We start from the raw sequence: 12,680 nt of genomic DNA, 5'->3' as shown, positions 1-12,680 counted from the left end.
ATAGTCATTTGTAGAACAGAGAGCATGGGTAGTGTGTTTTATGGGTGAATTGACCTTTTAGCATTATTTTTAACTCCTATTTAGACTTTTAAGACTACACCACTCTCATTCTCATATTTTAATGCTTAGAAAGTGTGAGAGTGTTAGTCGCTCAACTCTTTGTGACCCCATGGACTGTAGCCTGCCAGGCTCTTCTATCCATAGAATTCTCCAGGCAAGAATACTAGAGTGGTTAGCCATTCTCTTCTTCAAGGGATCTTCCTGACCAAGGGATCAAACCCTGGTCTCCTGCCTTGCAGGCAGATCCTGTACCATCTGAGCCGGCAGGAAAGCCCTTGAATGCTTAACATGAGCATCTAGTTAACACTTACTATATGTTATGTATGCATATTCTTTGATACTCCTATCATCAAGAAGTGGAGTCTAGGGACTTCTTGGTGGTTCAGTGGTTAAGAATCCTCCTGCCGGTCCTAGGAAGGACTGAGCTCAAGTTCAGACAGGAAGGCGAAGCTCAGTGCCTCTTGTCATTTTTCTTAACAATGACATGGAGCGTGCTGGGAAAACTGACTTAGAAAAGATGCAGGCATTTATTCTCAGCCAGTCCAAGGGAGTCTGGGCTTGAGACAACATGGGTCAGGAACTTCAGTCACAGGTTGGGAAAAATAGCAGCCTAGCTTTGCCACAATGTTAAAAAAAAGAATCCTCTTGCCAATGCAAGGGACATAGTTTCAATCTCTGGTCCTCGAAATTTCTACATGCCTTGGGGCAACTAAGCCCGTGTACCACAGCTACTGATCCTACATTCTAGAGCCCTCGAGCTTCAACTGTTCAGCACATGAGGCCCAACGTGCCTAGAGCACATGAAGCTCACGTGCTCTAGAGCCCGAGCTCTGCACACAGACCCAGCGCAGCCAAAAATAAATAAGTAAATAAGAAGAAGTGGAGTCTAAATTCCTCTCATCTGAATATAGGCTGGCCTTAGTGACTTAACACTAATAAATAGGATGTGGCAGAATAATACTGTGTGACTTCAAGGCTAGGCCATGAAAGGGGATACAGCATCCCCCGGGCTCTCATTCTCAGGACACTTTCTCTTGGAACCCAGCCACCATGCCCTGAGGAAGCCCAAGCCACTTGGAGAAGCCGTGTATGTGTGTTCTGGCCATTACCCTGGCAGGGTCCCAACCAATCACCAACGTCAACTTCCAGACACTTGGGAGACTGCCCCAGATGTTTCCTACTGCAACCCCGGGAGAGGTCCCCAAGCCACTCATTGACTCTCAGAACCTTGAGAGAAAGTAATTAGAAAAAAATTTTGTTTTTACCTCAGTGTGTTCAGGATGGTTTGTCGTACAGGGATGGTTATTAAAACACTGGGTTAATATGTACCCACTTTAGTATTTAGATGCTAGGAGACATACAAAGAAACAGCATTCCTTTTTTTAAAGAATTACAAGTTAATTCTTGAAGCACATGTGAAAAGATGAATAACTGTATAACAAAAAATGACAAGTGCCATGTAAGAGCTGTAGAATAGGGGGTTTAAAAAGAAACTTCTAACTTAAATTGCTAAAGAAGTACGTTATTCATAATGTATTTATTCTCAGGGGAACAGACAGAGAAGGCTTCAAGAAGGAAATGAAGTTTGAGTGATTAGATCTCTCTCTTGTTTTCCCTCTCCATTTGTCATTATTGCTCTTTTAAAATTGTAATTTTTCTTCAGTTCTGTTCAACTCAAACTTTCCTGTCATCAGAAGATTTTGCCTTGTAATCTGAAAGTCAAATTGAGGGAAGATAACTAGCTCAACTTCCTTTTCTACCTTCTACAAATTCACCTCTCTTTTTCTCCCCTTCCATTCCTACCCCACCGCTTTGATCTTAAGAGACTGAATTATTGATCCCAACCTTCATGTAGGATATTGCTTACTCATAAACTCGCCTTTCTTTTGGCCCCGCAACCTCCTTTTGCATAGAAGTGTCTTTTCTTACATTTTGTAAGATGTTGAAGCTTTCTCATCTGAAAGACTCCTCAAAATTCTGTCCTCTTTTAAATTCTAATATAGAAATGCTATGTAGAGCTCTTTTCTACCTCATTCTGTAGCTAATAATTGAATGAGTGAGCAGCATTCTCAAATTTGGCTACTTTGCCTTGTATTCATTTGTGAACCTTTTTGTGAATCTGTCTTCTGTTCCCACAACTCCCCTGAAACTATTTTCTTTACTGATACCCGTGATTTCCTGTTTGCCAAATCAGATGGAATTTTACTGCCGGTGTCTTTTTTTCTCTCTCTCCATGATATGTAGCAGTTGTTGATTACTCCTGCTTTGGGGGACACTTTCTCCTCTGCCTTCTTGGGACTGCTGTCTCACCAGCTTTTCTTCACTTGGCCTCTCCTTTTAGTGCTTCTCTTTGACAGTGCACCCCAGATGTTCTGCCAAGTTCTGTCCTCAAATTATTCAAATTTAACACTATCCCTGATTATTTTCATCACCAACTATGGCTTCTGCTATTACCTCTGCATCACAGGCAGCCAAATTTGTATATCCCAGGATCTCTCGAGTTCCAGAACCACCCTTTTCTACCTGTAAGCCCTACAGAAATCTCAAACTTAGCATACCCCAAACTGAACTTACTATCTTTCATTATCATCTCATTTCCTGGCTCTTATTTCTCTATTTTCTTTTTTTTAAATTTAATATCCTGAATCCTCTGTGTGTGTGTGTGAAGTCGCTTAGTCATGTCCGACTCTTTGCGATCCTGTGGACTGTAGCCCACCAGGCTCCTCTGTCCATGGGATTCTCCAGGCAAGAATACTGGAGTGGGTTGCCATTTCCTTCTCCAGGGGATCTTCCCAACCCAGGGATTGAACCCGGGTCTCCTGCATTGCAGGCAGACGGTTTATCCTCTGAGCCACCAAGCAAGCCAAATAGATGAATCCTCTCTAGATGGGCACAAATAATGAAGGTATCTGTGGCCCATATAAGTGTTCACTATAACATTTACTGCATGGAGGTGCCTCATAATCAAGTGGGTTAAATGACGTGCTCCGTGGATGTCAGCCTCTTTTGCCAGCCATGCCAGTGCTTGCCACTGGGGCCATGAAGAATACTGGTTATGGTGGAGGACAGACACCATGCGGGGGCTCAACAGGCTGGATTTCCCTTTACCAGGCTGATCTGGCTAATGCTTCTGCTGAGAGCCTAATCTACCAGGAGCAGGAACTTTCATTAAAACTCAGCCACTGGGACTTCCCTGGTGGTCCTGTTATTAAGAATCTGCCTGCCAATGCAGGGGACATGGTGGGTTCGATCCCTGATCGGGGAACTGAGATCCTTCATGCTACAGGGCAGCTAAGTCACACAACTACTGCAGCTGGGGCACCCTAGAGCCCTTGCTCTGCTACTGCAGAGCAAGAAAAGCTACCGCAATGAGAAGCCCGCACACTGCCATGAGAGTGTAGCCTCAGCTCAGTGCAAGTAGAGAAAGCCTGCACACAGCAACAAAGACCCAGAGCAGCCAAAAATAATTTAAAAAATAAACAGCCACTAACTGAGTTGGTGCCCCTATTCCCCAGGGGGCCAGGCCAGTCAGCTGACGGGTAGTAGGTTGATTATATTGACCATCATAAAATGGGCAGAAATTCATTTGCACTGAAAAAAAGACACACCTTCTGGGTATGGATTTGTATTGTTTAGTCACTTAGTTGTGTCAGACTCTTTGTGACCCATGGGCTGTAGCCTACCAGGCTCCTCTGTCCATGGGATTTCCCAGGCAAGTATACAAGTATCCTGGGGTGGATTGCCATTCTTACTCCAGAGGATCTTCTCAACTCAGGGACTGATCCAGGTCTCCCGCAAGTCTCCTGCATTGCAGGTGGATTCTTTACTGCTGAGCCACTGGGGAACCCATGGATTTGTATTTCCTGCTGTTAAGCTTTTTGCCAGCATCACCATCTGTGAACTCACAGAAATCTTTATCCACCATCATGGCATTCTGCAGAGTAGTGAGTCTGATTAAGGAACTGATTTCACAGCAGAGGAAGTGCAGCAGTGAGTTTATGCCCATGAAATTAATCAAACTTACCACATAACCCATACGCATGTAGTTTGCATGCACCACATAACCCATAGGACACAGCACTCTGAAAAGAGGGAGTTATGTTGCACAAGGAATGGTATTGGCTTCAAACCAGAGACCATTGGACAGCATTATTTCCCCCACAGCCAGAATGCATATATCTGGGAGCAAGAGTAGAAATGGGGCAACTCCCCTCACTATTACATCTAACAATATAGAATCTTTACTTCCCATCCTGGCAACTTTGAGCTTTGCTGATCTGGTGGTCTTAGCTGCGAAGAGAGGAGTGCTTTCATCAGGAGACACAATGGTATTTTTATTAGATTTGAAGAGAAGATTGCCTGCCACCCGGCGATTTGGGGCTCTTTATGTCACTGAGCCAACATGCCAAAAATAAGGAGTTCTTCTACTAGCTGGAGTGATTAATCCCGGTTACCAAAGGGAAAATGAGTGGCTGCAACACACTGAAGGCAAGGACAACTATGTGGCAGGAGGATTTTCTAAGATGCCCCTACTAGCTCTGTGACCAAAGCAAAGGTTAGTGGAAACCGATTACAACCATCAAAAGGCAGGATGATTGAGGACTCACTCTTCTGAATGAAAGTTTGGGTCACTCCTCCAGTTAATAAACTGACCAACTTCTGGCTGAGACCAAGGGAAATTCGCAACAAAGAGGAAGGTAGGAAGCCGTAGTTGTCAACTATGGCCTATGGACAACTACTGAAATGTGATGGCTTTGTGTATTTTCTCTTTGCCTGTTACGTGTTTTTGTGTGTATGCTATTTATTCTCCCTTTTCTCCCTCTTTCCCCCGACTTTTATTCACGTTGGTGGGGTTTAACCTTACAGTATAATCTTTAGATAAAATATTCAATAACAACGTCCCTGGAAGTCTGGTGGTTGGCATTTCACCTTCCAAAGCAGAGGGTGTGGGTTCCATCCCTGGTTGGGGAGCTAAGATCCCACATGCCTCATGGCCAAAAAACCAAAACATAAAACAGAAGCGATATTGTAACAAATTCTACAAAGACTTCAAAACGGTCCCATAAAGAAAATCTTAGAAGATATTCCATAGGACTGTGATGAAATTTGAGTGGTAATTAATGTAGCCAGCAGCTCATACAGCAACAGCTGGGGCTGTGCATTTCTTTATTTTGGTGAAGGTTGAGAATTTCTTCATTTGCAAGAACAGCAGCATCTTGTTAGATAGAAATATAGACATGTCATTGTACAGACCTCACATGTGTGGAAGAGTGGATGCAAGAGCTGAGTAGCCCAAGAACTGTACTGTTCCAGTGATCAATTCACAATCTCAACTGAACCCTTTAAGAATGTCCCCATGTAGTGAATATGATGTTACTATCATTTTGTCAGTAGAGGGTGCTGGGGAGGCATGGCAAGAAGAAGGAGCTTCTCTTCCCGGTGTATTCCTCCCATATGTCTTCTGCAGTCTGTGTGTGTGTTTGTGTGTGTGTGTGTGTGTGTGCACATGCATTCACAGTGAACATGTGTTTTCTGCAGCACCCGGTGGTTGACAGCACAGAGCACCTTCCTGTGGTCAGCTTCATAGCAGAGGATTGTCAGCAAAGCACCTCCTTATGAGGGGCAACCTGCCTCCTGCTGCTCTGCAGTGGCACACCTATGGAGGGCATTTCTTCCAGTATACCTCCTTGGGCATCTATCTCCATCATGGGTGCTACTGGCAGGGCATGTCCTCTGGACAACTTTCCCCCTATCTCTTGCACAGGACCTTTCAGACATGTAGAAGCCATTCAGTGAGGGTCTCATTGACCCTGTTTTCAAAACTCTGGATTCTTCTGGCTCTAGACAGCATCTCCTTGCTCCTTTTAATGAGTACAGGAAGTGAAAAATATTCAGGCAACAAGATTTCTTGTAACCCTGCCAAGGAAATAAATGGATCAAAAGAGAATAAAGCAAGTTAGAGGAAGACTGATGCAGGAAATACTCTTGTTTGGTTGGTTATGAAAGTGCTCAAAGATTAATAAGGCTGAATAGCGTGGTGGTTAAGAGTCAGCTTTGCATTTTTGTTGCTTGTCAGCTTGATAAATGCACATTATACAAGGAACAGAATAATTAAAATTACAAATAAGAAAATACACTTATAAGCCAATAAAACCAAAAGTGAAGGAGAAAACTTGAGGCTGAAATAAGAGAAACCAAATGAAAGGAATAAACATTATACATTAAACATGTTAAGAAACAAAACCCGAAGCTCAGAAACTACTAAGTATAACTAGGGAAAATGAGATAAAATAATTTAAAATGTTAGATGTTAAAATCAGAGGCTTAGAATTTTAAGGAGATATTAATAACTGTGAATAAAGTTAAAGTAGAAAAAGGAAATGAAACATGTTTTAAAGTGAAAACAATGGAGGAGAGAATTAAATGGCATATAAAGAGTAAGCCAGGTAGCTGAAAAATTTATTTTAAGAGAAGGTTAAAATAAAGTTAAAACTAGGCAAAGAAATACAACATTCTCTAAGTGCTAAACATTTAGGGAACGAAACAAACTAAAACTAAATATAGAAGACAAGAGATGAATAATTTAGACATGAGAAGAGCAAACAATTTTTTAAAAAGCAAATTACCTGCTTTTTAAGAGACACCTGGCTTTTGTTATCGTTGTTCTATAGATACTCAAGCAGCTACAAATTTTGTGTCTGTAATTTTGATTCCCAAGGTCAAGTTCCTTGCAGAGCAACACTCTGGGGTTTCTTCAGACCAAAAGGTAAAGGTAGCAAGCAGTGCAAAATGTTAAACCATTCTCTAAGTCACCTGGCTCATGTGTCTTGTTTAGTCACTCCATCTGGTCTGACCCTTTGTGACCCCATGCATGGACATGCAATCCCAGGGACAAAGTCAGGTCTCTTTTCTAGCAAAGGGGTGGGTCATGTGTGTACATGGCTTTTAATTCAGTCCCTTGAAGAGGTGCAAAGTAACTATGAGTATACTGTGTAGGGCCACCCGAGACAGATGGGTCATAGTGGAGAAAATGTGCTCCACTGGAGAAGGGAATAGCAAACCTCTTCACTATTCTTGCCTTGAGAACCCCGTGAACAGTAAGAGAAGGTGAAAAGATAATGACACTGAAAGATGAACTCCCCAGGTTGGTATCTGCCCAATATGCTACTGGAGAAGAATGGAGAAATAACTCCTGAAAGAATGAAGGGACAGAGCCAAAATGAAAACAATACCCAGTTGTGGATGTGACTGGTAATGGAAGTAAAGTCTGATGCTGTGAGGAACAATATTGCATAGGAACCTGCATAGGTCCATGAATCAAGGTAAATTGAAAGTGGTCAAGCAAGAGATGGCAAGAGTGAACATTGACATTTTAGAAATCAGTGAACTAAAATAGATGGGAATGGGTGAATTCAACTCAGATGACCATTATATCTACTACTGTGGGCAAGAATCCCTTAGAAGAAATGGAGCCCTCATAGTGAAAAGATGAGTCCAAAATGCAGTACTTGGGTGCAATCTCAAAAACAACAGAATGATCTCTGTTCATTTCCAAGGCAAGCCATTCATTATCACAGTAATTCAAGTCTGTGCCCCAAAGACTAATGCTGAAGAAGCTGGAGTTGAATGGATCTATGAAGACCTACAAGACCTTCTAGAACTAACACCCCAAGAAAGATGTCCTCTTCATGATAGGGGACTGGAATGCAAAAGTAGGAAGTCAAGATATACCGGGAGTAGAAGGCAAATTTGGCTTTGGAGTACAAAATGAAGCAGGGCAAAGGCTAACACAGTTTTGCCAAGAGAACACACTGGTCATAGCAAACACCCTCTTCCAACAACACAATAGACGACTCTATACATGGATATTACCAGATGGTCAATACCAAAATCAGATTGATTATATTCTTTGCAGCCAAAGATGGAGAAGCTCTATACAGTCAGCAAAAACAAGATTGGGAACTGACTGTGACACAAATCATGAACTCCTTATTGTTAAATTCAGACTTAAATTGAAGAAAGTAGGGAAAACCACTAGACCATTCAGGTATGACCTTAATCAAATCCCTTAAGACTATACAGTGGAAGTGACAAATAGATTCAAGGGATTAGATCTGATAGATAGAGTGCCTAAAACACTATAGACTGAGGTTCATGACATTGTACAGGAGGCAGTGATCAAGACCATCCCCAAGAAAAAGAAATGCAAAAAGGCAAAATGGTTGTCTGAGGAGGCCTTACAAATAGCTGAGAAAAGAAGAGAAGCTAAAGGCAAAGGACAAAAGGAAAGATATACACATTTGAATGCAGAGTTCCAAAGAATAGCAAGGAAAGATGAGAAAGCCTTCCTCAGTGATCGATGCAAAAGAAATGGATGACAATAGGATGGGAAAGACTAAAGATCTCTTCCAGAAAATTGGATATACCAAGGGAACATTTCATGCAAAGATGGGCACAATAAAGGACAGAAATTGTATGAACCGAAAGGAAGCAGAAGATATAAGAAGAGGTGGCAAGAACACACAGAAGAACTATGCAGAAAGGATCTTCATGACCCAGATAACCATGATGGTGTGATCACTCACCTACAGCCAGACATCCTGGAATGCAAAGTCAAGTGGGCCTTAGAAAGCATCACTATGAACAAAGCTAGTGGAGGTGATGGAATTCCAGTTGAGCTATCTGAAATCTTAAAACCTGATGCTGTGAAAGTGCTGCACTCAATATGCCAGCAAATGTGGAAAACTCAGCAGTGGCCACAGGACCGGAAAAGGTCAGTTTTCATTCCAGTCCCAACGAAAGGCAGTGTCAAACTACCGCACAATTGCACTCATCTTATACGCTAGTCAAGTAATGCTCAAAATTCTCCAAGCCAGGCTTCAGCAGTATGTGAACAACCAAGAATTTCCAGATGTTTAAGCTGGACTTTAAAAAGCAGAGGAACCAGAGATCAAATTGTCAACATCCATTGGATCATCAAAAAAGCAAGAGAGTTCCAGAAAAACATCTACTTCTGCTTTATTGACTATACCAAAGTTTTTGACTGTGTGGATTACAACAAACTGTGGAAAATTTCTAAAGAGATGGGGATTTCAGCCACTTTACCTGCCTCTTGAGAAATCTGTATGGAGGTCGAGAAGCATACATGGAACAATGGACTGGTTCCAATTTGGGAAAGGAGTACGTCAAGGCTGTATATTGTCACCCTGCTTATTTAACTTATATGCAGAATACATATTGTGAAATGCCGGGCTGGATGAAGCACAAGCTGGAATCAAGATTGCTGGGAGAAATATTAGTAACCTCAGATACGCAGATAACACCACCATTATGGCAGAAAGTGAAGAGGAACTAAAGAACCTCTTGAGGAATGTGAAAGAGGAAAGTGAAAAAGCTGGCTTCAAACTCAACATTCAAAAAATGAAGATTGTGGCATCTGGTCCTGTCACTTCATGGCAAATAGATGGGGAAACAACAGAAAGAGTGAGAGACTTTATTTTCTGGGGCTCAATAAACACTGCAGATGGTGACTGCAGCCATGAAATTAAAAGATGCTTGCTCCTTGGAAGAAAAGCTATGACCAACCTAGACAGCATATTAGAAAGCAGAGACATTGCCAACAAAGGTCCATTTAGTCAAAGCTATGGTTTTTCCAGTAGTTATGTATGGATGTGATAGCTGGACTATAAAGAAAGCTGAGCACTGAAGAATTGATGCTTTTGAACTGTGGTGTTGGAGAAGAGTCTTGAGAGCCTCTTAGACTGCAAGGAGATCAAACCAGTCAATCCTAAAGGAAATTAGTCTTGAATATTTATGGGAAGGGCTGATGCTGATGCTGAAACTCAAATACTTTGACCAGCTGATGCGAATAACTGACTTATTGGAAAAGACTCTGATGTTGGGCAAGACTGAAGGCAGAAGAAGAAGGGGATGGCAGAGTATGAGATGGTTGGATGGCATCACAGGCTTGATGTACCGGAGTTTGAGCAAACTCTGGGAGATAGTGAAGGACAGGGAAGCCTTGGGTGCTGCAGTTCATGGGGTTGCAAGGAATCGGACAGGACTGAGTGACTGAACTGAGCTGAACTGAACTTGAACAGTTGAGCATGGCAATAGGCTAGAAAGATACACATCCCTGGCTTGGACAACGCTGTTGTCAGCTTGGCCCTCTGAGCTGTTTTTCAGACAAAGTGTGTTAGTCACTCAGTCATGTCTGACTCTTTGTGACGCCACAGACTGTAGCCCACGAGGCTTCTTTGTCCATGGAATTCTCCAGGCAAGAACACTAGAGTGGGTAGTCATTCCCTTCTCCATGGATTTTCCCGACCGAGGAATGGAACCCACATCCCCCGCATTGCAGGATGATTCTTTACTGTCTGAGTGACTGCGGACATGCTGTCACCAATTGCCCAGAAGCTCATTCTAGAAATGTATATTCCACCTACATAGGTCTCAGTGCTGAGGTAATTGTGAGGTGATCATAGACTCTCCTTTCTTCCCTTCTCATTGCTGGCTGCAGCTCAGATAATTGTACTGCTTTGTAATATTTCTGGCCTCAGAAAACAAATCAGTGTGCTTCAAACTTTTGGGCTACCACCCACAGTAAGAAATATGTATTATATTGTGACTACATATATATGTGTACATATCTATGTGACTAAAAATGTTTTATAGAACAAGTACCCTCTCTAATGTCATACACTATTATTTGTCTGCCTTTTTTGTACTCTGTATTATAGAATTGTCTCAGGTGGGAGCCAGATCAATGGTTCTCAAAAAATGCTTTGCACTAAGAAATAATTTCACACTGTGATCTGATGCACATACATGTGTGTGAATCTATAGAACCAAAAGAAAAGTTTTACAAAATACTGCTGATTGTTTCTTCATATAAAACACCTATTAATTTTCTATTCCATTGTATTATAGTTTTGTTGATGGTTTCCAAAAAATATCTGGCTATATGTACATTTCCAAGTTTCACGAGAATGTGGAGAGCCCCAGCCAAGGAAAATGTCCTACAGGGTGGTAGAATTATTGCAAACATCCTTGTACTGACGGTGTACTTTACTGTACACTGGTGCCCATCTAATCTTTATATAAGTCTGTCTGGTGAGTTAGAAATGTCTTTACTCTGTCTTGTTTATTTTCAGTTGGGGATGGAGAGCCAGATGAGAGGAAGTCCAGGAGAATTTCTAGAAGTTGTCATGAATTAAGAGCATAGGTTGAATATAAACTTTTTTAAAGTTACAAAAAACCCAATATAAACATGCTAAAATAAAAACAGAATTTACTTATATAACTGAACGTACAGGAGAGATTGTCTTCAGGCTCAGCTTGATCCAGTACTCAACAACATTCTAACATCTGTTGCTCATAGCAGGTTCCCCTGTGATGGCTTCATTCCCAAGGGGATTCTTCTTGTGGTAGCAAAACATGGACTTATCAGTCTCAAACTCGAAAGCCCTATGAGCTGGGGGGAAGAGTCGTATCCCTGCATGGGGTCATGTTCCCATGCCTGAATCAACTCTTGTGTCTGGGGACAAGATATGCCAGTAGGTTTAAGCCAGTCAGAGCCAGACTTGTGAAGAGATTGACTTTCCAAAGAAAATACAGGGAACCTTCGCCTGAAAGGAAATGGAAGCGGGGCTGTCAATGGCAGGTGCTGACTTTAAAAGCCTTGAAGGCAGTGTGGAGACAGGTGATAGAGTTGTGGTGGGGGAAGGCTTGTCAACAGATGGGGACACAGGAGGAGGGTTAGCACTCGAGGGGCAAGGAGCAGCCTGGGTGAAGCCTGGAGCCATGTTAAGTCAACTGATATGGCTAGAGCTCCAGGTCTCACATGGCTGTGCTGTGAGGGAGGAACCTAGAGCAAATAAGGCAGGCAGTGGTTCTGAATCCCGGCTACAGAATGAGGACTAAATGTAGCAGCTAGTCAGAATTTGAAACGAGGTTCAGAGCAAAATAAGTTCTTTCTGAGACTCATCTTGCACTGGTAGAGTGAATCGGAGACAGGCAAGCCTGGGAGGCCATGGCGGTGGTCCAGGCAAGAGTTAAATGAGCATAAACACGGAAGCAGGGAGCAGGGAGACAGGAGAGGAGCTAACGTTAAACTCTGGGCTCCTAGTCTGTTGGCTTGTGTAAAGGAGGGAAACATCCTTTAATATTTAATTAGCTTCAAACAAAGATCAAATAATTCCTGTGAGCTTTACTTTTCAAAGGGAGGAAACTACCTGTTGAGGGAAAATGGGCCAATGGTTCTGTAACTCATTATACACGTCTATCCCATCAAATGGTTAAACTACTTTGCAGTAAAGCAGACAGAATAGAGATATTTCTGACTCATCAGACAGGCTCTGGAGACCTCTTGGAACCCTCTGATCAGAATTCCTCTTCTTCTTACCCCATAGAAACTCGGGTCCAAGTGTCTTGCCTCTGCGTTACGTATGTGCATGTTCACCACCCACTGTGAGCGGGAGACCAGAAGCCTCTTCTTGTTGACTGAAATCATTTCTCTTACCTTTTCTCCCTCCCTTTCCCGAGCACCTCTACCTGGACCCAAACATCATGATAGGTGCTGGAGATACGGAGATGAGTTCCAGGTAGTCCTGAACATGAGG

Source organism: Ovis canadensis, chromosome 1 (genome assembly GCF_042477335.2).
Source record: "Ovis canadensis isolate MfBH-ARS-UI-01 breed Bighorn chromosome 1, ARS-UI_OviCan_v2, whole genome shotgun sequence".
Classification (NCBI taxonomy): Eukaryota; Metazoa; Chordata; class Mammalia; order Artiodactyla; family Bovidae; genus Ovis; species Ovis canadensis.
Note: the sequence above shows the minus strand (reverse complement) of the source record.